This window comes from Ovis canadensis, chromosome 12, assembly GCF_042477335.2.
Source record: "Ovis canadensis isolate MfBH-ARS-UI-01 breed Bighorn chromosome 12, ARS-UI_OviCan_v2, whole genome shotgun sequence".
In the NCBI taxonomy this organism is placed as follows: domain Eukaryota; kingdom Metazoa; phylum Chordata; class Mammalia; order Artiodactyla; family Bovidae; genus Ovis; species Ovis canadensis.
Genome location: NC_091256.1, coordinates 19,548,402 through 19,575,668, shown reverse-complemented (window position 1 = coordinate 19,575,668; position 27,267 = coordinate 19,548,402).

Below are 27,267 nucleotides of genomic sequence, written 5' to 3'. Positions count from 1 at the left end.
CTTGACCAGACATGATTCAGCACTCGGGAATTTCTTTCTCAACAGCAGTCTGCATTCCTCTCCAACAAGGTCAGAATCTTAGTTCTGGGAGGATATGGGGAATCTTCTAAGCACTTAATTTTTTCTTTATCCACTCTTCATCAGCCCCGAGATAATGGTCACTTTCTTCATGTATCTTTACTATATCCCTTACTATAATTATATGCCCCATTCAGTTTTCCTTTTACTAATTCATATTTATATTAAATTTTCCATGTTCAAACTTCAGATTGAAACTTGACAGACACAGATACCATCTTCTTGGCAATTTTGGTTGTGTAAATGCCTTTGACTATGGTGGATTTTTTGAGTCCAGTTGCCTTCCACCTAGAAGATACCTTGTTAATCTGAATCTGGATAACTATTGTCCTTAGTGCCATTTTATTGTAAAATTAAAAGTTGTAATTTGCTACAGTGGAACAACTTTAAATACCCTAGCAGTCACCACACTGGGACATTCTGATACTTGAAAATTCATTGATTCCAAATCAAGTGACTATATGACTTCTGCTATGTTTTGTGCCCTGATGATAACTTCTTAAGGGATTTTGCCTCTCCTTTTTCCTCAGAACTATTTAGTCTCACATTAGAGAAAGCTACTCCTTCACTACTAGCATTATTATAGGAGTCTTTTTCATTCCAATATTGCTGTTTTTCAGAGGATACAACATTGCTAAGTAGGATAGGAATTGTTTTAAAGTTGGAATTGTTATAATAAACCTTTCTAGAAAGCTAGTTTTGGACAAAGGATTTGAAACGGCTATTTTAATTTCTTCCAGGGCTTCCCTGGTATCTCAGCTTGTAAAAAATCCACCTGCAATGGAGGAGACCCTGGTTCAATTTCTAGATCGGGAAGATCTACTGGAGAAGTGATAGGCTATCCATTCCAGTATTCTTGGGCTTCCCTGATGGTTCCGCTGGTAAAAAATCTTCCTGCAATGCAGGAGACCTGGGTTTGATCCTTGGGTTGGAAAGATCCCCTGGAAAAAGGAAAGGCTACCCACTCCAGTATTCTGGCCTGGAGAATCCCATGGGCTATGTCCATGGGAGCGCAAAGAGTTGGACATGACTGAGTGACTTTCACGTCACTAAACTCTGCTACCATCACTCCTCTATTGTATTTACCAGTTGAAATATGAGAATTAGTTAATACGAGAGTAAAACTTGGCAGTGCAGGAGATAATGGCTTTTCAAAGATTTTATTAATTCTAGGCATCTTAATGTTTTCATGAACCTTGCTCATCTCTAGTCTAACAAATCAACAGTTTGAGTTACAGTATTGCTAATGTTACATTTTGCTTTGTGTGTGGAATTGAAATTCCCTAGATATCATTTTATAAGTACTGATTCTGCAAAATGCAGTAATTTAGGCTTCATTTGTTTTATTTTATAGGGCACATAACATAATGCTGAATTTGCATCATATAGAAATATGGTGCATTTAAATATAAAATGTCCTAGAGATGCAAATAATCTACACTATCCACTAAATTTCTTTCTCACTAAAATAACATTCTAAGTAACCTTCAAATAATTTTAAAACAGCAACTATGACTGTCAAATATTTTGCAATAATAAGCCTAATTTTATTTATAATAGTTTTCCACCAATTTTCCTACAGAGGAGATACTTCTACTTTCTAGAATAAAATTATATGGAGATGAAATGAATGCTCTGTCCACAGAGCTGCACTGGGGATGCAGATGTTAGTGTCTTATGTACAAATCTGATTAAGCATCAGCCTGTCTCAAATTACATCATTTCATCCCATGAGTAAACATGAGGACTAGCACCAACACAGCCATTTCAGAATGTCTGCATTCAAAAAATGTTTTTAAGCTCCTGGTACTATTATTATATTATTTAATCATGTAAAAATGTAGTATTATCAGCCTAATTCAAAGATGAGAAAACTGAGGCCAAGAGAGCTTACTCACTTTCCCAATTTTAAACAAAAACTTGTTGACCTTGGATTTACACCCAGACACTCACACTGCTGAGTTGTATCCCTAATTCAGATTGGGTATCTGAAAAACATATTCTAGATTATAGAAAAGTTGTGTATAGAAAGTCCTGTTTCACCAATAAATGAAAAAATTCTAAATACATGAGGTAAGACATAGTACATTCCATCAGCTTCTAAGGGCAATGAAATATCTGCTACTTCGCTTACAAAGAACAGCACTAGGTTAATCCACATTCATCCTGAAAACATTTTTTCCTACTTATGAATTAAATCTATCTCGTATTTTGTTTTAGGCAACTATTAAAATAATTCCCTGCTAAATGATAATTGTCAATAAAACTATTATTAAAACATATTGGGTTGATCAAAAGTTTCATTCAGTTTTTTTCTAAAAGATCTTCCAAAAAACCCAAACAAACTTTTTGGCCAACCCAGTATCTAATTTGTCACTCCAAAAGGTCACAGCAGTTAGATAGCATTTTTAAAAGATTAATCTATTAAAATTTTTCAAAAATATACAAGCAACTTCTGCAGCTCAACTCCAGAAAAATAAACGACCCAATCAAAAAATGGGCCAAAGAACTAAATAGACATTTCTCCAAAGAAGACATACGGATGGCTAACAAACACATGAAAAGATGCTCAACATCACTCATTATTAGAGAAATGCAAATCAAAACCACAATGAGGTACCACTTCACACCAGTCAGAATGGCTGCGATCCAAAAATCTGCAAGCAATAAATGCTGGAGAGGGTGTGGAGAAAAGGGAACCCTCCTACACTGTTGGTGGGAATGCAAACTAGTACAGCCACTATGGAGAACAGTGTGGAAATTCCTTAAAAAATTGCAAATAGAACTACCTTATGACCCAGCAATCCCACTTCTGGGCATACACACCGAGGAAACCAGAATTGAAAGAGACACATGTACCCCAATGTTCATCGCAGCACTGTTTATAATAGCCAGGACATGGAAACAACCTAGATGTCCATCAGCAGATGAATGGATAAGAAAGCTGTGGTACATATACACAATGGAGTATTACTCAGCCATTAAAAAGAATTCATTTGAATCAGTTCTGATGAGATGGATGAAACTGGAGCCGATTATACAGAGTGAAGTAAGCCAGAAAGAAAAACACCAATACAGTATACTAACACATATATATGGAATTTAGGAAGATGGCAATGATGACCCTGTATGCAAGACAGGGAAAGAGACACAGATGTGTATAATGGACTTTTGGACTCAGAGGGAGAGGGAGAGGGTGGGATGATTTGGGAGAATGACATTCTAACATGTATACTATCATGTGAATTGAATCGCCAGTCTATGTCTGACGCAGGATGCAGCATGCTTGGGGCTGGTGCATGGGGATGACCCAGAAAGATGTTCTGGGGAGGGAGGTGGGAGGGGGGTTCATGTTTGGGAATGCATGTAAGAATTAAAGATTTTAAAATTTAAAAAATAAAAAACTAAAAATTTAAAAAAAAAAAATTTTTCAAAATAAGATTGCAAAAATCAGATTATGAAGGAAGAATCTTACTAACCTCATTCTGAGTTAAAGAATTTCACCTCCTTTCTCAAAATTTTAATGAACATCTATTGTACAAATTAGGTTAGAATACTAACACTGGAACTAGGAAGTTTATCCTGTGTCTTCCCCTGAATTTTTAAGCATTTTTTTTTTTCTGTATTGTGAAAATAAATGATCACATTAAAGGGAAGATTAATCAAAACACCCATACAAGTGTTTTGCTACTAGTTCAATAACATTGCATGCTATTTTGCTGAAATGGTTGTTTCCAACATTCTTTTACATAATTTAATTATACAAGTAATGTAGCTGGTGGTTCCAATTCACTAGCCTTCAGTGCTACTTAAATGGCTTGTGTTTCAGGATCAGTGGGTAGCACTGTTAACTTTGCTCTCCTTCTGCCAAGCTGTCCATCAAAGGAAGCAGCGTCTCTCTCTTCAAACTCCTTTCACTTCAACTCTCTTTTCTCAGGTCATTAAAAGAAAGAGGTAGGTTCATATCACTGATACAACAGACCATTGCTGTAAAGATATGAAGTTTGTTCCACTTGTAAAAGACTGTGAGCTTACATTTTAAAGGGATTCTAATGTTAAGCCTCTATCTTTATTATAATACTATGGAAAGGCCAAGTAACTTGAGAAATAAATTAAGATAATAATGAAAATAATACCAAATTGAATATAAATTGAAATAATACCAAATTGAATGACTACCGATTTTATAAATGAAGGATTAACTTTCAACATTAAAATTTGATAATTCAGTCATATAGTCAAGTCAGCGTTAATTTAAGAACATGAAGAGTAATTCAGCAGAAAATGTACAGATAAATGTATGAGCTTAAACTTGGACTTAAAAGAGCTGAGTTAAATGAACACATGTTAGATTGTGTTAAAGTCTAGAAGAAGATATGATATTCAGGGAGATTAGTTTATTGTAGCATCTCAAGTCAAGTTGAGGGACCACTAAATATATTTGCTATATTAAAAACAAAAAAGTGATAGGAACCATTGGTATGAAATGACCCACAACATTTTCAAACATATGAACTGTATCCAAATTCTAGGAAGCCCAACATAGGAAAATTACATTTTATAATATTGTTGTGGTTGTTCAGGGGCTAAATCTTATCTGATTCTCTGCAACCCCACAGAGTGCAGCAAGCCAGAATTTCCTGTCCTTCACTATCTCCTGGAGTTTGCGCAAATTCATGTCCACTGAGTCAAAATGATGTCATCCGACCGTCTCATTCTCTGTCGCCCCCTTCTCCTCCAGTCTCCAATCCCTCCCAGCATCAGAGTCTTTTCCAAGGAATCAACTCTTCGCATTTGGTGGCCAAAGTATTGGAGTTTCAGCTTTAGCATCATTCCTTCCAAAGAACACCCAGGACTGATCTCCTTTAGGATGGACTGGTTGGATCTTCGTGCAGTCCAAGGGACTCTCAAGAGTCTTCTCCAACACCACAGTTCAAAAACATCAATTCTTTGGCGCTCAGCTTTCTTCACAGTCCAACTCTGACATCCATACATGACTACTGGAAAAACCATGTCCTTGACTAGATGGACCTTTGTTGGCAAAGTAATGTCTCTGCTTTTGAATATGCTATCTAGGTTGGTCATAAACAACACTGAAAGGTGATATTATTAACCTTATTTTTCCAGGATTGAGACTGAAGCTTTGAATTTAAATATACAGGTAATTTTGAACACAAGTATAACTGACTTCATAGTTTGTGTTGACATATTTGATGATGAGTAGCATAATTTGTCAAACACTTCTAAATGTCTCTCCTCCCAGAACACAGAGTTGCACTTTCTGAATCTCCTATAACTGGGTTGTTACCAGAGGAATGGTTGTGACCTCCATGTGAGTGAATTGAGGTCTGTCTTTTCCAGTATTTTATTTCCTTATGAGATCCTCTGAGCCACCTTCCTTTGGCCACAATTACCTCCAAAGTCCCAAGTGATACCTACCTTATTACTCTGTGTCCCAAACAATGGACATTCAGGTTAGAAATAGTAAACCTTCGTTGTTACAAGCTGCTAAAATATGAGGAGTGTTTATCATTCCAAAATAACTAGTCTTTTGAGTTTACTATAACACAGACAAACAATGGGCAATAAGAACAGCAAATACTCAAAAAAGATACAGCTAAATCCTGATTAGGAGCTTGACCCAGAGTATTTAGCCCTTTCACTTACTTTTCTCACTTACTGGAGCCACAACACACATTTAACATCTTCTTTTGAGTTTACATAGTTTTGGGAGCTGAAATCTGTGTAAGCTGGAAAATGCTAAGCCAGAGGGATAAATGAAAAATACATAGATAAAAAACATATAGATAAAAATACAAAGTTTTATCTAAAGTCACAGTAGGAAAAATCATGGCAAAATGTAAATGACTGAGTACTCCCTATCCCAGAGAATGGATTCTAGTTTAGAACTTGAGATTCATCAAAAACCCCACCAAAAGCAAAATGCCAGTCTAGTCCTAATTCTGTCATTTTCATTTATCTCACTACAGTTTATATTGCTTCTTGCTACCTATACTTAATGACGTTACTACAAGTATAAGCACAAAGTGTCATCCAATGCATTTTACTTTCTATTGCTATTTTTATTCCACTAAAAATATTGCTATAATAAATAATAAAAGCTTAAACAGTTTTAAAAATTAATTATTTTAATTGGAGGCTAATTACTTTACAATATTGTGGTTTTTAATACAAGTCTCCATCATCCTATTCTACACCTTTCTTTGCTTTATGGTGATTAATATATGTGCATGTTTGTTTTCATTGATAGTCATCATTACTTGTTCACCGGAATTAAAATATAACTTTACCAAAGAAATATTAGTTCAGTCCTATCCAGACAGCACTGGGGTTGGCCTCTTCTTTGGTACCCAGTGCCTCCTGTACCATTTATGAAACACTGCACTACATTGTATGACCTTGAGTTCAACATTCTTTTTCTTCCTCCAAATGTCACTATTCATTTTTATACATTTTCATATGTTATGAAATCTAAAAATATTCCTTCTTTTCTCATATCTTGACTTATCATAATTGGTTTTCAGTGAAAAAGTTTTTTTTTTTCCTTTTACCTGCAAAGGCTCATTTAAAATTGTCAAGTATTTTTTCCCCAAGCTTTCAAAATTTTCCCAGTGTGTTTCTGTTTTACGTAGCTGTTGGTTCACTGATAAAAAAAGCATATATCTCACTTTCCTTGCAATTCAAATAACTTTTCATTCACTGAAAAAGCACTATGTTTGCATTCACAGTGCCTTTGTTCTAATCTTTTTACTTCTCCAATAATTCTTCATTGTTGTCTGTTAATCCCTTCCTACATCTCAAAGTCAGTTTGTGTCACCACCTCTTCTGATTCCTTACTGACTTTGATTACAGTATACTCTGCCCCATTAAGCTATTATGTCAGTTGAATTATTCATAATAATCAGCACCTTGCATAGTAGTGGTATGTTTGTATCTCAAAGCCTATAAATCACAAACTTTTCCAAGTTTATTATGACCTTGATGTGTACAACTTTATGTGTTTCTTACCATGGCTCTGTTTATGCAATAAACAGTCAGCAAATATACTGTAGAATCCGTAAATGAGCTACTGGAGTCACTACTGTACTGAACTACTGAATAACAATAACAACTGGAGCCAAGTAGATTAATTTGAAGGGTTATTTGGATTAAATATATCTAACAGCATGAAACAGTTGGTGCTCAAATATTCACTAATTGAGTTGTTCAAACAATTGAAATTAGTTAAATTGATGTGTAATAAGTTTGGTGAAAATGACTTATCACTTGTTAAGTCCCCTGCTTATTAGGTCAACTACAGATTTGGCAGGCTAATATATGTATTTCCAGTGGAATCTCTCAATCTCCTAATATTCAATTGAAGTATGCTGATAAAAATGAAGGACGGAATCAAGGCAGTTATAAGTAGATTGTTGTTCACTGTTCAGTTATACTATCAAAATTCAAAGGCATAAATATTGATGCAAATCTTGGGTCTGACTCAGTTCAGTTCAGTTCAGTCACTCAGTCATGTCTGACTCTTTGTGACCACATGAATTATAGCACGCCAGGCCTCCCTGTCTATCACCAACTCCCAGAGTTCACCCAAACTCATGTACATCGAGTCAGTGATGCCATCCAGCCATCTCATCCTCTGTTGTCCCCTTTTCCTCCTGCCCCCAATCCCTCCCAGCATCAGGGTCTTTTCCAATGAGTCAGCTTTTTGCATGAGGTGGCCAAAGTATTGGAGTTTCATCTTTACCATCAGTCCTTCCAGTGAACACCCAGGACTGATCTCCTTTAGGATGTACTGGTTGGATCTTCTTGCAGTCCAAGGGACGCTCAAGAGTCTTCTCCAACACCACAGTTCAAAAGCATCAATTCTTTGGTGCTCAGTTTTCTTCACAGTCCAACTCTCTGCCTACACAATGCCAAAAATTAGCAAGAAGTGAAATATGTGCTCAGTTACTCATATTGTTTATTTCTACTGAATAAATTGCTTTTGACATCACCCATATTAAGTTGGCTGAATTGTGACATTCTGCTTATAAATTAAAATTGTTATAATTACATCTTTTTGATATAAATTTATTTATTTTAATTGGAGGCTAATTACTTTACAATATTGCATTGGTTTTGCCATACATCAACATGATTCCACTATGGGTGTACACATGTTCCCATTCCTGAACCCCCTCCCACCTCCCTCCCCATTGCATCCTTGTGGGTCATCCCAGTGCACCAGTCCCAAGCATCCTGTATCATGCATCGAACCTAGACTGGCGATTCGTTTCACATATGATATTATACATGTTTCAATGCCATTCTCCCAAATCATCCCACCCTTGCCCTCTCTCACAGAGTCCAAAAGACTTGTCTATACATCTGTGTCTCTTTTGTTGTCTCACATACAGGGTTATCATTACCATCTTTCTAAATTCCATATATATGCATTAGTATACTGTATTGGTGTATTTCTTTCTGGCTTACTTCATTCTGTATAATAGGCTCCAGTTTCATCCACCTCATTAGAACTGATTCAAATTCATTCTTTTTAATGCCTGAGTAATACTCTATTGTGTCTATGTACCACAGCTTTCTTATCCATTCATCTGCTGATGGACATCTAATTACCTCATATTTACTCTGAAGAATCATGTCCTTTAAAAGAAAGACCAAACAAAAACTCCAAATCTTAAATGACAGATTAATTGGATGTGAACATATGGATCAATAGTGGCTCAGTTGGTAAAGAATCTGCCTGCAATGCAGGAGACCCAGGTTTGATCCCTGAGTAGGGAAGATCCCCTGGAGAAGGAAATGGCAACCGACTCCAGGATTCTTGCCTGGAGAATCCCACGGACAGAAGAGCCAGGCAGGCTACATGCTGTGGGATTACAGATTCGGACATGACTGAGCGATTAACTTTTTGAAAATATTAAGCTATTTGATATCTTCTGAGAAAAACATTGATTAACTAAATTTCCCTTTTTAAGCAAATAAAAATCTCCAGTCATTATAATGTATATACACTATAATTTTAAAGGTCACAAAAATTAAATTGAAAGAGTTTTGACACATGATATAAATCTTTACTTAAAAACACATTATTTTGAAAGGATCTTAAAGAGTTAGAGCTAAGAGTAACCATATAGATGGCTAAAATTATTTTTGTCAACTTTTTAAAAGTTTTTGAATTTTTCATCTGTGACTATTTACTCCAATGCTGAGAATACCATCAAAAACCATTGGTATTAAAGAGTAGAACTAATTGTAAAAATAGCGTTCTATTTAGAAGACTTATCCTTAATCCCATACTTCTAAAATGATAGCTTTTAAATTTGGGAACTTAGTTTGATTTTAATTCAAAATTAAGAACTCTGGGCAATTAAATTTTTGATACATCTCTTTAAATGTATCCGTATGCCTATTCTGTCAAATAGGATGTTAATTCTGGACATGGAAAATAATTTAAATTATTATTTGAGAAAATCAAATATATAGCCAAAGTTATTGATCTGCTAGCTTTATGTAGAGCCAGTCCAAAACTTAATTTCATTCATTAAACTATTTAAAGCAATTTCTAATGAAACATCTTGATTTCCTGTGTTTTGTCCTTGAGAGCAGCTGAAACACTGGACTATAAAAGCAGAGTTACCTGGAGCAGAAGGTATTTTTAAACACATGTTTTCCCAAAGTAGGCAGCTGCTCACTGCATGAATTCTTTGAGCACTGCTGTGCTCAGCAGTTAAGTTTTTTTACTTGATGTTACCAAGGCAAGGAAGATCACCTCAACACATTGTTTTCCTATTATTTTTACTATGTTCTCAGTACTATCAAAGGGGTGATATTTGACAGTGAAGAAATTATTTAAAAGATACTTGGAATAAACTGAAATTTCTATTTTAGGGGAAATACAGCAGATCTTCACAGTTACTTTAGTGAGTACTTTCTAAAAACTAGGACAATCACTCTATATTTTCTGTACAGAGAGATATTTCTGCCTGGAACATTTACTTTTCTTTGGTTGTTTTATCACTTAGCTGTCCACCCCCCACCCCGCCAGATATTAACTTGTACTTTAGTGCTAAACATAATTAAGTTAAAATGAAGATATTTGTAGTCTTATCACATATTCTGCCTTTGTACTTATGAATGTGTAAATATATCTGTTAGCTGGTTGACCAAAGAAAATGTTAATAAATGCTAACACTTTTTTAAGATATGCTAACCCATCACCACATATGATAAATTATGCCAGGCTAGAATTATTGATCATTAAAAATATATCTATGTATCATACAAATATGATTCTGGGTTTATAGCATTTGAGACCTGTATTGATAGATGTATAAGCAGAATGATACTCTTTTGGAGTTCAAGTCAAGGAAGTCCTGCATTAGGTTGGGTTAGAGAGTACAGAATTGTTGGATAAACAGAGAAAACAAACTCTAAACTGACAGAGGATCTTAACAGTTGACAAATTACAATTGTTCCCCTCCCACAGAAAAGTAAGAAAATGACTAAATGTTTATTTTCCCCATCTCTAATATTGAGTGGTCAAGGGTATAATGCTTTCCTGACAGTCAAACATGAAGGATGTGTGAACACTGATTAAGTAACATAAGCTACCCTTTGGTGCTGTCCCAGGAAGTTGATAACGTCTTATGAGTGTCAGGTAGCTAGAATCAATTGAAACATCTTATTCTTCAATTATATCTTTTGCATACTCTAATCTTAGCATTCTTTTTTAGTATTCAAAATGTATTTCACTGACATACAAACAGCATTATTTTCAGTTGGCTATGACTGCCACACTCTTACATAGCTATAAAAAAGGAAATATATTATTTTTAATGGCTAACTTTTACAACAATTTAGTTGAGATTTATTAAATTGAAGAATAGAGTTTACTTTAAGTAGTAGATAGAGCAATCGTCCCCAAAGATGCTCATGCCCTAATCCCAGAACCTGTGAATGTCATCCTCATTGGTAAAAAAGTACTTTGTGAAAACCTGTGACAGGAAGATTATTCTGAATTATCCTAATGGGCCCAGTGTAATCACAAGAATCCTTTAAGAAGGAGTCAGAGGGCCAGAATCAAAGAGCTGTGATAATGGAATCAGACATTTAAATGCAGGGCATCGAAAATGGAGGATGAAACCACAGCCAAGGATGCAGGGGACCTCTAGTCTCTGGAAAGACAAAGAAACAGATACTCCCCCAGGACCACCAGAAAGCAGTATAGCCCTGTGGGCCCTTTTTTACTCGGTAAGACCCATTTTAGACTTCTGAATTTCCAAGCTATTGGATAATACAATTGTGCTGTTAAACCACAAAGTTTTTAGTAATATTGTAAAGTAGTAATAGGTGAGTAATGGATCTTATGCACAAAATTTTATGTGGGAAGCAGAAACTTCAAGAAAATTCATTGAAAGAATTCCCAGTGACACTGTATAGGATGACTAATTCAGAAATGGGCTAAATTGCTAAATTATTTTTTCCTTGTCATTTTCAGCATCTAGAGGTTGTCCACATTCCTTGGCTTGTGGCCTCCTTGTTCCACCTACAAAGGGACCAGCATGCATCTCCCTGACCATTTTCCAATACTCACATCTTCTAAATCTAGCCAGGAGTTTTGCAATTTTAAGAAACCACATAATTAGGTTGGGTCCTACTTGATCATCCAGGATACTCTCCTCGTCTCAAGGTCCTTAACTTAATCACACGCATGAAACCCTTTCTGCCATATAAGGTCACATATTCACAGATCCTAGGGTTAGGATGTGGATATTTTGAGAGTTCCTATTCTGCCTACTACAGTAATCTACAACATTTCATTTTTTGTTTCATTAGTGATGAGAAAATGAGGTAAAGGAAACAAATTTGACTACTGACAAAATGATTTTCATTGGTAGGATATTAGCTATTCTTACATAGATAACTGCAAATTTCTAGGCTCTTTTAGAAAACCTAAACCAACTACCAAAATAAGAACAAAGCAAAGACTTAAAATAAATATGTAGACAGAGGAGAGCTTTTAGCCCTATGAAACAATTCAGTTATACAACCTACCTGTTCAAAAATGTTGAGACAGTCTTAGGCAGAATTTATGCAACTGCAATTTTCAGAACATGGAATATGGTAATTTAACAAATTTCTGAGCTGGCCAGATGAGAACAGAGGCACTGATAAATGATAGCATGTCAGGAAGAGAGTCATTAGAATGAGAAGTAAAATGAAATTATGTTGGATGAGGAGGAATTGACACAATTGCAAGTGGTAAACCAGGATTAATACATATACAGGGGCTGTCATTACACATCAGAAGTACTACAAAAAAAACTAAAACAAAAACAAAAAAAACTACTTTTAATGAGAAGTTTTCATCTTGCCACTTCAATTTTCTCATTTGATTGTTGTAATCTTACACTTTTCTTATATTTGTATAGAAACACCTAAATATTTTTAAATAAAGTAGAGACCTAGGTAATTAAACTCACAGGCATGACTATGAAAATGAATTTATATGAAATAGTTATCTGGACAATAATGTTTTATAAGAAACTAACATTTTCAACAAATAATTGAATCACACAGCTCTAAACTTCATTATACTTCTAATTTATGATAAATTGAGCTATAAAGCTGATGAATTCATTAAAGGACATTTATCATATCAACATGTCTATCTCAGTAACTAGATTTCTCACAACTACTAGGGTTGGCAGATTAATAAATAAAAATATAGGACCCTCAGTAAAATTTGAGTTAGAGATAAAGAGCTTTTATTATATGCACATTTTATACAATATCTGTTTCCATCTGAAATTCAAAATAATTCCCATATTTTTCTGGCAATCCTAACTGATTAGGAAAATACAACCATTAAAAAAAATTACATGTAAGAAAGACCATTCCAAAACTTCAAGATTTACTTCAATGAGAAATAAAACTGTATGAAACAAGAAACTGGATAATTGTTCATTTATTCATTAATCTTTGCTTTCTAAGCATGTTTCAAATTTATTTTCAACTTTTTATCTTCATTCTATACTTGTCTGTCACTTTTAATGTCTTGCTTATTATTATCTAATAAAAAGAAATAGAAGAACTTTAAAATATGCAAGAAAAATTTGATCTCCAAGCAAAAGTAGATCTGATAAAAAAAAACAAGTTAATCTGAAAGAAGTATCAAAGAAGTCAAAGTTGTAATATTTAGTAAATGCATAAAGAGTGTTAAATAACATTGGAAACGGCATTTACAACAACACAAATGGATCTTGAGGGTATCATGCTGAGTGAAATAAGTCAGAGAGAGAAAGACAAATATTATATGCTCTCACTCATATGTGGAATCAAAGAAAGCTGAAGTCAAAGAAAGAGTGTATAATGGTCACTGCTAGGGACTGGGTTGTGGGAGAATTCAGGAGACGTTGGTCAAACGGAACCAATACACAGCTATAAAATGAATAAGTTCTGTGGATCTAATGCGCAGCATGGTGGCTATAATTAACAATACTATATTATGTACTTAAAAGTTGTTAAGAAAAGATCTTAAATGTTACCATCACCACAAAAAGGGTAATTATGTGAGAAGACAGCAGTGGTAACCAACTTGACTGTGGTGGTCCTTTTGGAAGACATATATGCAACAAATTAGATTTTATATGAGCTTTAAAACTTACATACATATTATGTCAATGATATCTCAGGCCATCATACAGGGTAAAATAAGTCAGAAAGAAAAACAAATATTATAAATTAGTGTGTGTATGTATATATATATATACTGATACAGAATCTATAAAATTGTGCTGATGATCTTATTTGCAGGGCAGGAATAGAGACACAGACATAGAGAATGGACATGTGGACATGAAGAGGGTAAGGGGAGCTGGAATGAATCGGAAGATTGTGATTGACATATATACACTATCATGTGTAAAATAGATAGCTAGTGGGAAGCTGCTGTATAGCCTAAGGAGCTCAGCTCGGTGTTCTGTGATGACCTATAGGGGTGGAATCAGTTCAGTTCGGTTGCTCAGCTGTCCAAGTCTTTTCAGCCCTATGGACTGCAGCAGGCCATGCTTCCCTGTCCATCACCAATGACCAGAACTTGCTCAAACTCATATCCAAGTCAGTGATGCCATCCAACCATCTCATGCTGTCATCCCCTTCTCCTGCATTCAATCTTTTGCTGCATCAGGGTCTTTTCTGATGAGTCATTTCTTTGCATCAGGTGGCCAAAGTATTGGAGCTTCAGCATCAGTCCTTCCAATGAATATTCAGGACTGATTTTCTTTAGGATTGACTGGTTTGATCTTCTTGCTGTCCAAGGGACTCCCATGAGTCTTCTTCAACACCATAGGTGTGGGATAGAAATGAGTTCCAAGAGGAAGGTGGGGCTAGTGGTAAAGGATCTGCCTACCACTGGGAGGAGATGTAAGAGACACAAGTTCAATCCCAGGGTCAGGAAGATACCCTGGAATTGAAAATGGCAACCTAGTCCAGTATTCTTACCTAGGAAATTCCATAGACAGAGGAACCTGGACAGCTACAGTCCATGGGGCTTCAGAGAGTAGAACACAACTGAGCATGCACACACACACACACACACACACACACACACACACACACACACCATAGCTGATTCATTTGTTCACAGCAGGAAGTTTCACTACAATGTAAAAAATGAATGATAAAAGAAAAGACAAAAACAATATCTCAATAAAGCTGAAACATTTTTTAAATAAAGTAAAACTAGAAAGTTTCTCTGGTAATGTGGAAGAAATTGTCAATACCTCTGACATATCAGAAAAGAGATGCACTTCAGAAGTGGTAGACTTCAATATGTAAAAGAAATTTTATGAATAATAGCCAGAGACCCATCATAAAGAAAAGTATCTAGAAGTTTTGATGGTTTTCAGGACAGACTCTGAAAACTAGTTAAAAATTTTTGACAAAAGATCTAATGGAGTCTTATGAATGAAGCAGCAAGTCAGGCCCAAAGTCACGATAAATTTGAATATAAATATGGTAATTTAACATTACCTGCTCTGAGTTGCCTTATTTTTTCATGTCTACTAATTCAGATCCCCAAGTTTGTTATGGTTTCCTTAATACATAATACATTTCCTACTTCAAACCCAACAAATTATTCTGCCAGATTTTCATGGAAGACATGAGACTCATAATCAAAGGCAAGAAACTTTATCACTCATGGATTAGCAGGCAGAATGAACTTTACATTAACATTAATTCCTTTTATCTCTCCTGAGTTCCACAGGGACATCAAGGATGGGCCCAGACGGATGATAAACACTCAAGACTTGTGTCACGATTGAGTAAGTCCAATGTTAAAACTCCTAATCATACATGGAGGGTTGCTAGCAAAGCTGCCCAACTATCTTAAAATAATATCATATTGATTATTCTGTTCAAACTATGGGGTTCTCATGTCAATCCTAAAAGAAATCAGTCCTGAATATTTATTGGAAGGACTGATGCTAAAGCTGAAGCTCCAATACTTTGGCCATCTGATGGGAAGAACTGACTCCTTAGAAAGGACCCTGGTGCTGGGAAAGATTGAAGGCAGGAGGAGAAGGTGACACAGAGGATGAGATGGTTGGATGGCATCATTGACTCAATGGACATGAGTTTGAACAAGCTCTGGGAGTTGGTGATGGACAGGGAGGCCTGCATGCTGCAGTCCATGGGGTCACAAAGAGTTGAACACGACTGAGTGACTGAACTGAAATGATTCTGCTTAAGAAAGAATTGTGAATTCTGCCCTCTAGAAAGAGACACTCTCTAACTTCCTAGGCTGTTTAATATCCTTTAAAGATAGTACAAGGAGAACCTGATAAAAGATGTGTGAAAGTGTGAGACTCATAGAGAATTGTCTCTCACAAATATGCTCACATCAAAATACTTTGAGGAGAATAAAATTTTAATAATAAAATATTTACAAATGATGTGACTGATAAGGGCTCAATTTCCAAAATATATAAGAAGCTCATATAACACAATAACAGAAAAAGCAACTCGGTCAAAAAATAAGCAGAAGATCTAAATAAACAATTCTCCAAAGAAGACATATAGGTGGACAACAGGCACATGAGAAAATGCTCAATATCACTAGTTATTATAGAGGTGCAAATAAAACTATAATGGAGGTATGACTATACTCTTGTCAGAATGGCCATCATTAAAATGTCTGGCCATAGCAGAGAAGAAAAGGAAATAAAAGGAATCCAAATTGGAAAAGAAGAAACAAAATTTTTACTGTTTGTAGATGACATGATACTATACATAGAAAATCCTAAAAATCAAGAAAAATTCTACAGCTCAATGAATTTGGTAAATTTGTGGATATAAGATTAACATACAGAATCTGTTGGATTTAATATATCATTGTAATATAATAGATAAATATTCACAGTTCTCTTCTTGTCTAATACACAATTATAAGAAATACTCTTATTAAATGAGTGAGTTGCACACCACCTGCAAACCAAAAACCAAATCAGTCCTACCACCTGCTTTTGCATATAAACTTTCATTGGAACACAGTGAAACACATTCATTTACATTATGGCAGAGAACATGTGTATCTCTTAACACCCAAACTATTCAGTCTCTGGTGTTACCAAAAATGTTTGCTGTCCCCTGCATAACACAATTGAATTATGTATTATTTGCAAAAACCACACCAATAATTTATCTTCACATTATTTTTGTTAAATATGCCAATTACATTGAGATATATAGGTTAAAACATAAATGAAACACACCCACTCTCCCCTACCAGTGCTCTCCCCTTCTCAGAGGAACCAGTTAATTTTAATCTTTGTCCATTTAGACCATTTAATTTTTAATTACTGAAAGTGTACTTTTATATTTAAACTGCTGAGATTCTATATAAAATACACATGTAAAAGTTTAACACTCTGGCTTTAAATACCATCTAATCAACACCTACACCCATCTCATCCTTTTTGTCTCTTATATGTTACCACCATTATCAGTTTGCAATGAGTTATTTCAGACTAGTTTCAATACAGTTAAATAATTATTTTTACCTATAGAAATACATCAGAGAAGGCAATGGCATCCCACTCCAGTACTCCTGCCTGGAAAATCCCGTGGACGGAGGAGCCGGGTAGGCTGCAGTCCATGGGGTCGCTGAGGGCCGGACGTGACTGAGCAACTTCACTTTCACTTTTCACTTTCATGCATTGGAGAAGGAAATGGCAACCCACTCCAGTGTTCTTGCCTGGAGAATCCCAGGGATGGTGGGCTGCCGTCTATGGGATCACACAGAGTCGGACACGACTGAAGTGACTTAGCAGCATAGAAATACAAAATTTTATTATGCATGCATTTGTGTCAAATAAATCTCTTCAGATGCCATTCTTCTGCAACTGTCATTTTTCACTTGTCTTCAGCATTTATTGATATTACTAAATTTGTGGATTCACATTTTCTTAACATTTAAATAGATTGTGCAATAATTTTAAAAAATCTTCTACTTTAAAACATTTAGGTCATTTCTATTTCCTTTGTATGCTACATAAAACTTTTATTTCCTGCTTGAAGAACTAACTTGCTATTTTAAATTATATTACCTTGAATGACTTCAAAGTCGGACATTCTTTCTTTGTTGAAAACTGTACTGTTACTCTAAAACTGCATATTCACATACTTTGATATCTTTCCCCACCTTAGTGAATTGTTTATCCCTTTTCTCTCTTAAAGGTAAAAAAAAAATTACCATCCAGATACACAATAATATTTACAATACAAAGCAATGAGTCAAAAATACTAAAAATGCAAAGAAGTAGGAAAACATTACCCACAAATCAAGAGAAAAAGTGAATCAAAAGAAAATGAACCCACAAATTACAAAGATTATGGAACTAGCAGACAATGACTTTAAAGAAATTACTATAAACAAGGTTATGATTATAAAGAAAAATGAATAGAAAATAAAAGCTATATAAACATAAATGAAACTGCTAGGGATGAATATAAAATCTGAAATAATATATTCACTACTTATGATTAACCACAGATTAGACGCTGCAGAAAAACTAAAGTGAATTGAATACATGGCAATAAAACTATAATTAAATAGAGAGAAAAATGCTGAAAATTTAACTGAATTTCAGTACTCCTGCCTGGAAAATCCCATGGACGGAGGAGCCTGGTGGGCTGCAGTCCATGGGGTCGCTAAGAGTCAGACACAACTGGACGACTTCACTCTCACTTTTCACTTTCATGCATTGGAGAAGGAAATGGCAACCCACTCCAGTGTTCTTGCCTAGAGAATCCCAGGGATGGGGGAGCCTGGTTGGCTGCAGTCTGTGGGGTCACACAGAGTCGGACATGACTGAAACGACTTAGCAGCAGTGAGCTTCAGGAAAAAGATTGACCAGTTTAGAATATATATTATAGGGTTCCAAAGGAGAGTAAAAGATTAATAAAATATTAGAAAATGTAATGACCAAATGTATTCAGAATTTACTTAAAAGCATAAATGCTTCAGTGAAGGAGGGTATGGGAGAAAGATAAAAGAAACATATTCAGTCCACAGCTAAGAGTAAACTTCAGGATGAAAATAAAATGCATTTCTCCCAAGACTGGGAATAAGGCAAGAATATCCATTCCAATATTTCTATTCATCATTTTAGTGATCATCATTAAGCCAGTGGGAAAAAGCAATGAAAGCAAATTATATAGATAGTAGAATTAAGTAATATACTCTATCTTACAATAGGTTATGTATTCAGAAAATTTTAACACAGAATTCTTCAGACTTCACAAAAGAGCCAGTTACTGAATACCTTAAGCTTGAAGGCCATCAGTCTTATTGACAACAACTCAATTCTGAAATTGTAGTTTGAAAATTGCTGCAAACAAATGCAAACAGATGGCTGTGACTGTGTTCCAGTAAAATTTAGCTTGTAAAAACAGACCAGTGATATCAGCAAAATGGAGGTGTAACGTCTTCTCCAGGTGGCTCAGTGTTAAAAGAATCCACCTGCCAATGCAGGAGATTCAGGAAACATGAGTTCAATCTCTGGGTTGGGAAGATCCCCTGGAGTAGGACAAGGTTCGCAGTTCTTGCCTGGGAAATCCCACGGACAGAGGTGCCCTGTGGGTAACAGTCCATGGCATCGCCAAGAGTCAGATACTACTGAGCACAGTACAATTTGTTGTTTTTGATAGAGAATTTTGGTTTCATTCCTCCCCAGGAACACCAAAACACATGGAAAACTACCAGAATTAACCTTCCTGGGCCTCTGGAAGACATTTACAGCAACAAAGCAAATGCTTAGTCAGGATAAAGGCCACTGAAAAAGAGTGAGATTTTTCTGGCATATTAACTAATCCTCACTCTCAACCCTTCTCCACATGGTGGTTATCTTGAAGATATTTGCCTGTGTTCCTGATGTGGATAGATACTGCTTGAGAGAGCAGAACAGATCTTGTAACCAGGGAATTGTATTTATTTATTTGCACCCTCCACTAGGGCTGCCACAGAAGGCTTCTCTTTGTTTTGCCTAATTTCAAACTCTATCAGGTCACAGATGCTCTGTAGTCCTCAAAAAACAATGAAAGTATAACAAAAACAAACAAACAAACAAAAAACAGATGCTACTGAAATGGTGGTAGGGCACAGGGGTGAGAACCAACAACAAAGAGGACAGTAACGCACTAAATTATGAGACGAAAAACCAGGAAATGAATGTTTTGAGGTAATAGGGATTTTAAAAAGCAACTGTATATATGGGGAAATTATGTCCACATGAATTCTCAGGTCAGTAAAAATATTCATAACAGAACTCAGAAGACAAGCTTTCAACTTTCACTGGTCTTTACTGTCAGAACAAACAGGAAATATAAACTAGGCAGAGTGTTAAATGTCCTGGGTCAACCCAAAGGAGTGTCCAGGATTTATATGTAAAGCTTTAGGAGTAATATTTCTTTTCTTATTTTGTTTCTCCCTTAGACTTTTACTTTTGTTTTCTTCTAACTTCTTTTATTCCTTCTTCCCTTTATATCTTTCTTACTCTTTTTTCTCAGTCTTTTTTTTCCCTGCTCATCATAATATTCAAAGTATCCCATTTTTAACAGAAATTTTAAAAGTTTGGAAAGAAATAAAAATATTGTCCTATATAGGAAAACAAGAAGTTCATAGGAAAGCTGTCCATGAGAAAGTGCAGCTGTTGGATTTTCTAAATGGATATTTTAAATCAACATTCTTAAATAGTCTCATAAGTTAAAGTAAGTCAGTGACAAAGACACACGGAGTGCCTGAAAAACTACGGATGTGACTCCTGTGACACTGTACAGGAGGCAAGGATCAAGACCATCCCCAAGGGGGGGGGGATTCAAAAAGGCAAAATAGTTGATGAAGGAAGCCTTACAAATAGCTATGGAAAGAAGAGAAGTGAAAGGCAAAGGAGAAAATGAAACATATACCCATTTGAATGCAGAATTCCAAAGAATAGCAAGGAGAGATAAGAAAGCCTTCCTCAGAGATCAAGGCAAAGAAATAGAAGAAAATGAGATAATGGGAAAGACTAAAGATCTCTTGGAGAAGGCAATGGCAACCCATTCCAGTACTCTTGCCTGGAAAATCCCATGGATGGAGGAGCCTGGTAGGCTGCAGTCCATGGGGTTGCTAGGAGTCTGACACGACTGAGCGACTTCACTTTTACTTTTCACTTTCATGCATTGGAGAAGGAAATGGCAACCCATGTCAGTGTTCTTGCCTGGAGAATCCCAGGGATGGGGGAGCCTGGTGGGCTGCGGTCTATGGGGTCGCACAAAGTTGGACACGACTGAAGTGATTTAGCATAGCATAGCATAGAGATCTCTTCAAGAAAATAAAAGAGATTCCCTTGGTATCTCTTTTGTTGAAGAGATACCAAGGGAATATTTCATGCAAAGATGGGCATAATAAAAGATAGAAATGGTATTGACCTAACAGAAGCAGAAGATATTAAGAAGAGGTGGCAAGAATACACAGAACTGTACAAAAAATCTTCACAACCCAGATAATCACGATAGTGTGATCACTCACTTAGAGCCAGACATCCTAGAATGTGAAGTCAAATGGGGCTTAGGAAGCATCATTACAAACAAAGCTAGTGGAGGTGATGGAACTCCAGTTGAGCTATTTCAAAGCCTAAAAGATGATGCTGTGAAAGTGCTTCACTCAATAAGGCAGCAAATTTGGAAAACTTGGCAATGTCCACAAGACTGGAAAAGATTAGTTTTCATTCCAATCCCAAAGGAAGGCAATGCCAAAGAATTCTTAAACTACCACACAATTGCACTCATCTCACACACTAGCAAAGTATGCTCAAAATTCTCCAAGCCAAGCTTCAACAGCTTGTGAACCCTGAACTTCCAGATGTTCAAGGTGGATTAAGAAAAGGCAGAGGAACCAGAGATCAAATTGCCAATATCTGTTGTATCATTGAAAAAGCAAGAAAGTTCCAGAAAAACGTCTACTGCTTCTTTGACTAGGCCAAATCCTTTGACTGTGTGGATCACAGCAAACTGTTGAAAACTCCTAAAGGGGTGGGAATACCAAACCACCTGATCTGCCTCTTGAGAAATTTGTATGCAGATCACGAAGAAACAGTTAGAGCTGTACATGGAACAACTGACTGTTTCCAAATCAGGAAGAGTACATCAAGGCTATATGTTGTCACCCTGCTAATTTAACTTATATCCAGAGTACCTCATGAGAAACGCTGGGATGGAGCATAACCTGGAATCAAGATTGATGGGAGAAATATCAGTAAGCTCAGATGTGCAGATGATACCAACCTTATGGCAGAGAGTGAAGAAGAACTAAAGAGCCTCTGAAAGTGAAAGAGAATGAAAAATTTGGCTTAAAGCTCAACATTCAGAAAGCTAAGATCATGGCATCTGGTCCCATCACTTCATGGCAAATAGATGGGGAAACAATGGAAATGGTGACAGACTTTATTTTTGGGGGCTCCAAAATCACAGCAGATGGTGACTGTAGCCATGGAATTAAAAGACGCTTGCTCCTTGGAAGAAAAGTTATGACCAAACTAGACAGCATACTAAAAAGCAGAGACATTAGTTTGCCAACAATGGTCCATCTAATCAAAGCTATGGTTTTCCCAGTGGTCATGTATGGATGTGAGAGTTGGACTATAAAGCCAGCTGAGCACCGAATAATTGATGCTTTTGAACTGTGGTGTTGGAAAAGACTCCTAAGAGTTCCTTGCAGTGCAAGGAGATCAAACATGTCAATCCTAAAGAAATCAGTCCTGAATATTCATTGGAAGGACTGATGCTGAAGCTGAAACTCCCATACTTTGGCTACATCATGCGAAGAACTGACTCATTTGAAAAGACCCTGATGCTGGGTAAGATTGAAGGTGGTAGAGAAGTGGACGACAGAGGATGAGAAGATTGGATGGTATCACTGACTCAATGGAAGTGAGTTTGAGTAAACTCTGCAAGTTGGTGATGGACAGGAAGGCCTGGTGTGCTGCAATCCTGCTGAAGGCCTGTTGTGGCAAACAGTCGGACATGACCAAGTGAATGAACTGAACTGAGCTGATCTTAGTAACAAAGACTATAAACAATGTATGAAGAAATAAAATATCAATAAAGACCCAGAAAGATGTTATGGGGAGGGAGGTGGGAGGGGGGTTCATGTTTGGGAATGCATGTAAGAATTAAAGATTTTAAAATTTAAAAAATAAAAAACTAAAAAAAATAAAATAAAATAAAAAAATAAAAATAAAAATAAAAAAAATAAATAAAATAAACTAAAAAAAAAAAGAAATAATGTTATAAAAAGGAATGAGATTAGAGATTCTGGAGCAGAAAAATAGAACAGTTGAAATGAAAATTTTGCTCGAGCTTTTCAACAGATTTGAGAAAATAAGAGGGAACCATGTAACTCTAAGATATTACAATTATATCAATCAGATGGAGAAGAAGAAATGAAAATGAATAAAGAAAACTGAACAGAATTCTAGAATGCTATGGGACACTATTAATCATACCTATATATTCATTGTGGAAGTTTAAGAAGGAAAGAGAAAAAGAAGCAGAGAGAATATCTGAACAAATAATAACTGAAAAATTCCCAGATTTCTTGAAATACATGCATGTAGAAAGCCAAGGAGTTCAATGAAGTATAAATGGGTTAAACAAAGAAATTCACACTAATATACATTATTTTTAAACTCTAGAGTGCCAAAGATAAACAGAATCTTGAAAGCAGAAAGAAATGACATCACATTAAAAAAAAAAAAAAAAACTACTCAATAAGATTAGCAACTGATTTGTCAACAGGAACTTTGAAGGAAATGTTAAAGTACAGAAAGGTAAACATTGCCAATCCTCAAGAATAAAGGAGAAATTAAGAATTTCCCAGATAAAAAAGGCTGAAAGTGTTTGTTTCTAGTATAACCTACTTATTAAAACTACTAAAGGAAGTCCTTCAGATGGAAAATAAAAGACACTAAGGAATAACTTGAAGTCATGTGAAGAAAGTTGAAGCACTGATAGAAGTAACTACACAGGTCAATATAAAAGCCAGAGAGATGTTATGGGGAGGGAGGTGGGAGGGGGGTTCATGTTTGGGAACGCATGTAAGAATTAAAGATTTTAAAATTAAAAAAATAAAAAACTAAAATAAATAAATAAATAAAATAAAATAAAACTCAACATTCAGAAAAAAAAGCCAGTATTTTTGCATATTTTGCTTACAAGCAACTTTTCCCTATATGATTTACAAGACAAATAATAATTATGTCTTCATGAATTATACTCTATACAGATGTTACCTTTAAAATATTAAAAAGTAAAAAGAATATGAAGTTAAAACAACCACAATGTATAATAGAAGTTTTTCATAATATTGAAACTAAGTTAGTACTAATTCAATAATATTGTTAAACATTTAAGGTATTAATTTTAATTCTCAAAGAAAACATCAAGAAAATAATTTTAATCATATATAAAATGTTAAAGAAATCAAAACAATGTACTAAAAGGAAATCAAACACAAAAATAATGAAATGGCTAAATTCAGGACCAAAAAAGATATACAAAAAACAAATAGCAAAATAGCTGAAGTCCTTCCAAATAACTACTTTAAAACTAAACAGAGTAAAATCACCAGTGGAAAAACTGATACACGCAGGATGTATAAAATTTATGGTACAACTGCACGCTGTCTACAAAAGATCCACTTTGAGCCAAAAGACAAAAAAGTTGAGTGTGAAAGGATTGAATGATATAGCCTAAGTAAACAGTAACCAAAAGTAAACTGCAGTGGCTGTACTAATATCAGACAATATAGACCACGTGTGTCAAAAATTGTTAAAAGAGGAAAATAAAATCTTATATAGATAAAAGGAAAATTCATTCAAAAGAGAATTATAAATATTCACCAGAAAATAGACCTCCAAAATATGTAAATCTAACATTGATGTGATTGAAAATAGAAATTTCTACAATTATTGTTGTTGACTTCAATATCCAATTTTTAATAATGAATAAACCAGCAAAAGACCAAAAAGAAAATAGAGGACTTGAACAATATCATACACCAAGCATTCCTAAAAATATATATATAGACTGGGTTCTTTCCAAAAAGAATAAAAGTATACTTATCAAGTATACATAAAACATTTTCCAGGTTAGTAGGCAACAAGTCTCACTAAATTTCACAGTTCTGAAATTACGAAAAGCAATTTAACCAAACATATAGAATACTGAAAGTTAGGTAGGAAGTCGGGCAGGAAAAAGAAAAAGTCATAAATGTGTGGAATTCAACAGCACCCTCTTAAACAACCAATTTGTCAAAAAAATAAAGATATCACTGGAGAAATTAGAAAATACTTTGACACAAATAAATATAAAGAAATAACAGGGAGGAGGGAAAGATGGCGGAGGAATAGGACGGGAAGATCACTTTCTCCTTCACAAATTCCTCAAAAGAACATTTCAACGCTGAGCAAACTTCACAAAACAAATTATGTAGGCTGGCAGAGGACATCAGGCAACCAGAAAAGCAGACCTTTGTCTTCAAAAACAGGTAGGAAAAAATATAAAAGACGAAAAAGGAGACAAAGGAGGTGGGGAGGGAGCTCCGTCCCGGGAAGGGAAGCCCGTCCTGGGAAGGGAATTTTAAGAAGAGAGGTTTCCAAACACCAGGAAACACTCTCCCTGCCGAGTCTGTGGCGAACCTTGGAAACACAGAGGGCAACATAACAGGAAGGAAAAATAGATAAATAATTAAAACCAACAGATTACAAGCCCAACAGTAACTCCCCCAGCGGAAAAGCAGCACAGACGCCTGCATCCGCCATTGGGAAGTGGGGGCAGGGCAGGGACGCGCGGGAGGCGCGGGCTGCAGAGCTTTGTAAGAATCGGGCAGGAACGCCCCACGCGCAACCAGAACGACCTAACCTGGGCTAGCAAATCAGACTGTGGGATAGCTACCACGCGAAAAGCTCGAACATAAGACCCCGCCAGGACCGAGCACAGAACAAAGGACGGAACGGAAAAAGCCGGCTGCAGACCATCCCCCGCCGGGGACAGGCAGCCAGAGCCGTAAGGTCTGGAAAGGGGCAACTGCAGACCTGGAGAGACTTTGCTTACCTAACTGCAAGCAGGCTCCTTTGCTAAGACTTCTGGGGGAGCTGGACAGTCACAATTTGCCTCACGGGGTGCGCCAGCAGTCCGCCCAGAAAGCTGAGCAGCAGCGGCAGAAAAGGTGACAAGCCGCGGCGACCGCGCTCGCCAAACTCGCCAAACTCCTGAGCTACTCGGACCTGGGAAGGGCACAAAGCGCAGTTCCAGCCGAATTTGTGCCTCTGAGGGCTGCCTGAGCGCCGAACCTGAGCGGCTTGGAACGGGGAAGTGCACGCAGCCTAGGGCCGGCCCCAGACGGTTCCCAGCTGAGCATCATAGAACCGGAGCGGTTTGTGCGCCGCGAGAAAGGACAGGTCAAGCGGAGCAGAGATACTGTGTGCACACGACAGTGCTATTTGTTTGCAGCATCCCCCCTCCCCACAGCGCGACTGAACTAGTGATCCTAAAAAACCAGCAAACAGAAGAAGTTAATCAGAGGGAACCACCTTGGAAGTGATCCCACACGGCCCATAATACCAGAAAGGGCAAGATATATATATATATATATATTTTAATATTTTTAAAAGCACTCCTTTTTTTTTTTTTTTTTGCTTTTTTTTCTAACTTTTTTTTTTAATTGTTGTCTTCTTTTTCTCCTTAAATTTTTATTTCTATAACCTATTATTACTAATTTTTTTTAAAGACCTTTTTTTTTTTTTTTTTTTAAGGCAAACACCATATATAGTCTTTGGATGGTTGTTGATGGTTTTTTTTTTTTTTTGATTGTATGTTTGTTTTTTAATAATTCTTTTTTTTTCTTTCTTCCTTTTTCCTTCTGCTTCTCTTTAATATTGTATCTTTGAAAATCCAAACTCTACTCTAGATTTTTAATCTTTGCTCTTAGGTGTTTATTGCCAATTTTGTACATTTAAAAACCCAAACTTCACTACCCCAGTTTACCTGAGAGCGAGATTACTGGCTTGACCACTCTCTCCTCCTCTGGACTCTCCTTTTTCTCCACCAGGTGGCCTCTGTCTCTTTCCCCCCCCCCATCTCTCCTCTATCCAACCCTGTGAATCTCTGTGTGTTCCAGACGGTGGGGAACACCTAAGGAACAGGTTACTGGCAGGATTTGTCTCTCTCCCACTCATTCCTCTCTCTGATCCTCCTGGTCACCTCTGTCCACTTCCTCCCTCTCCTCTTCCCCGTATAACTCAGTAAATACCCCTGAGCGGGCCAAACTATAGAGCGCACATAAGGAAGTGACTACTGGCTAGTTTGCTCTCTTCTCTTTTGATCTCACCGCATCTCATTCCAGTTACCTCTAACTACCTCCTCCATCTTCTCTTCTCCTTATAACCCAGTGAACCTCTCTGAGTGTCCCTCAATGTGGAGAAACTTTTCATCTTTAACCTAGATGTTTTATCATCAGTGCTGTATAGATGGAGAAGTCTAGAGGCTACTGTAAAAATAAAACTGAAAGCCAGAAGCAGGAGGCTTAAATCCAAAGCCTGAAAACATTAGAGAACTCATGAATTC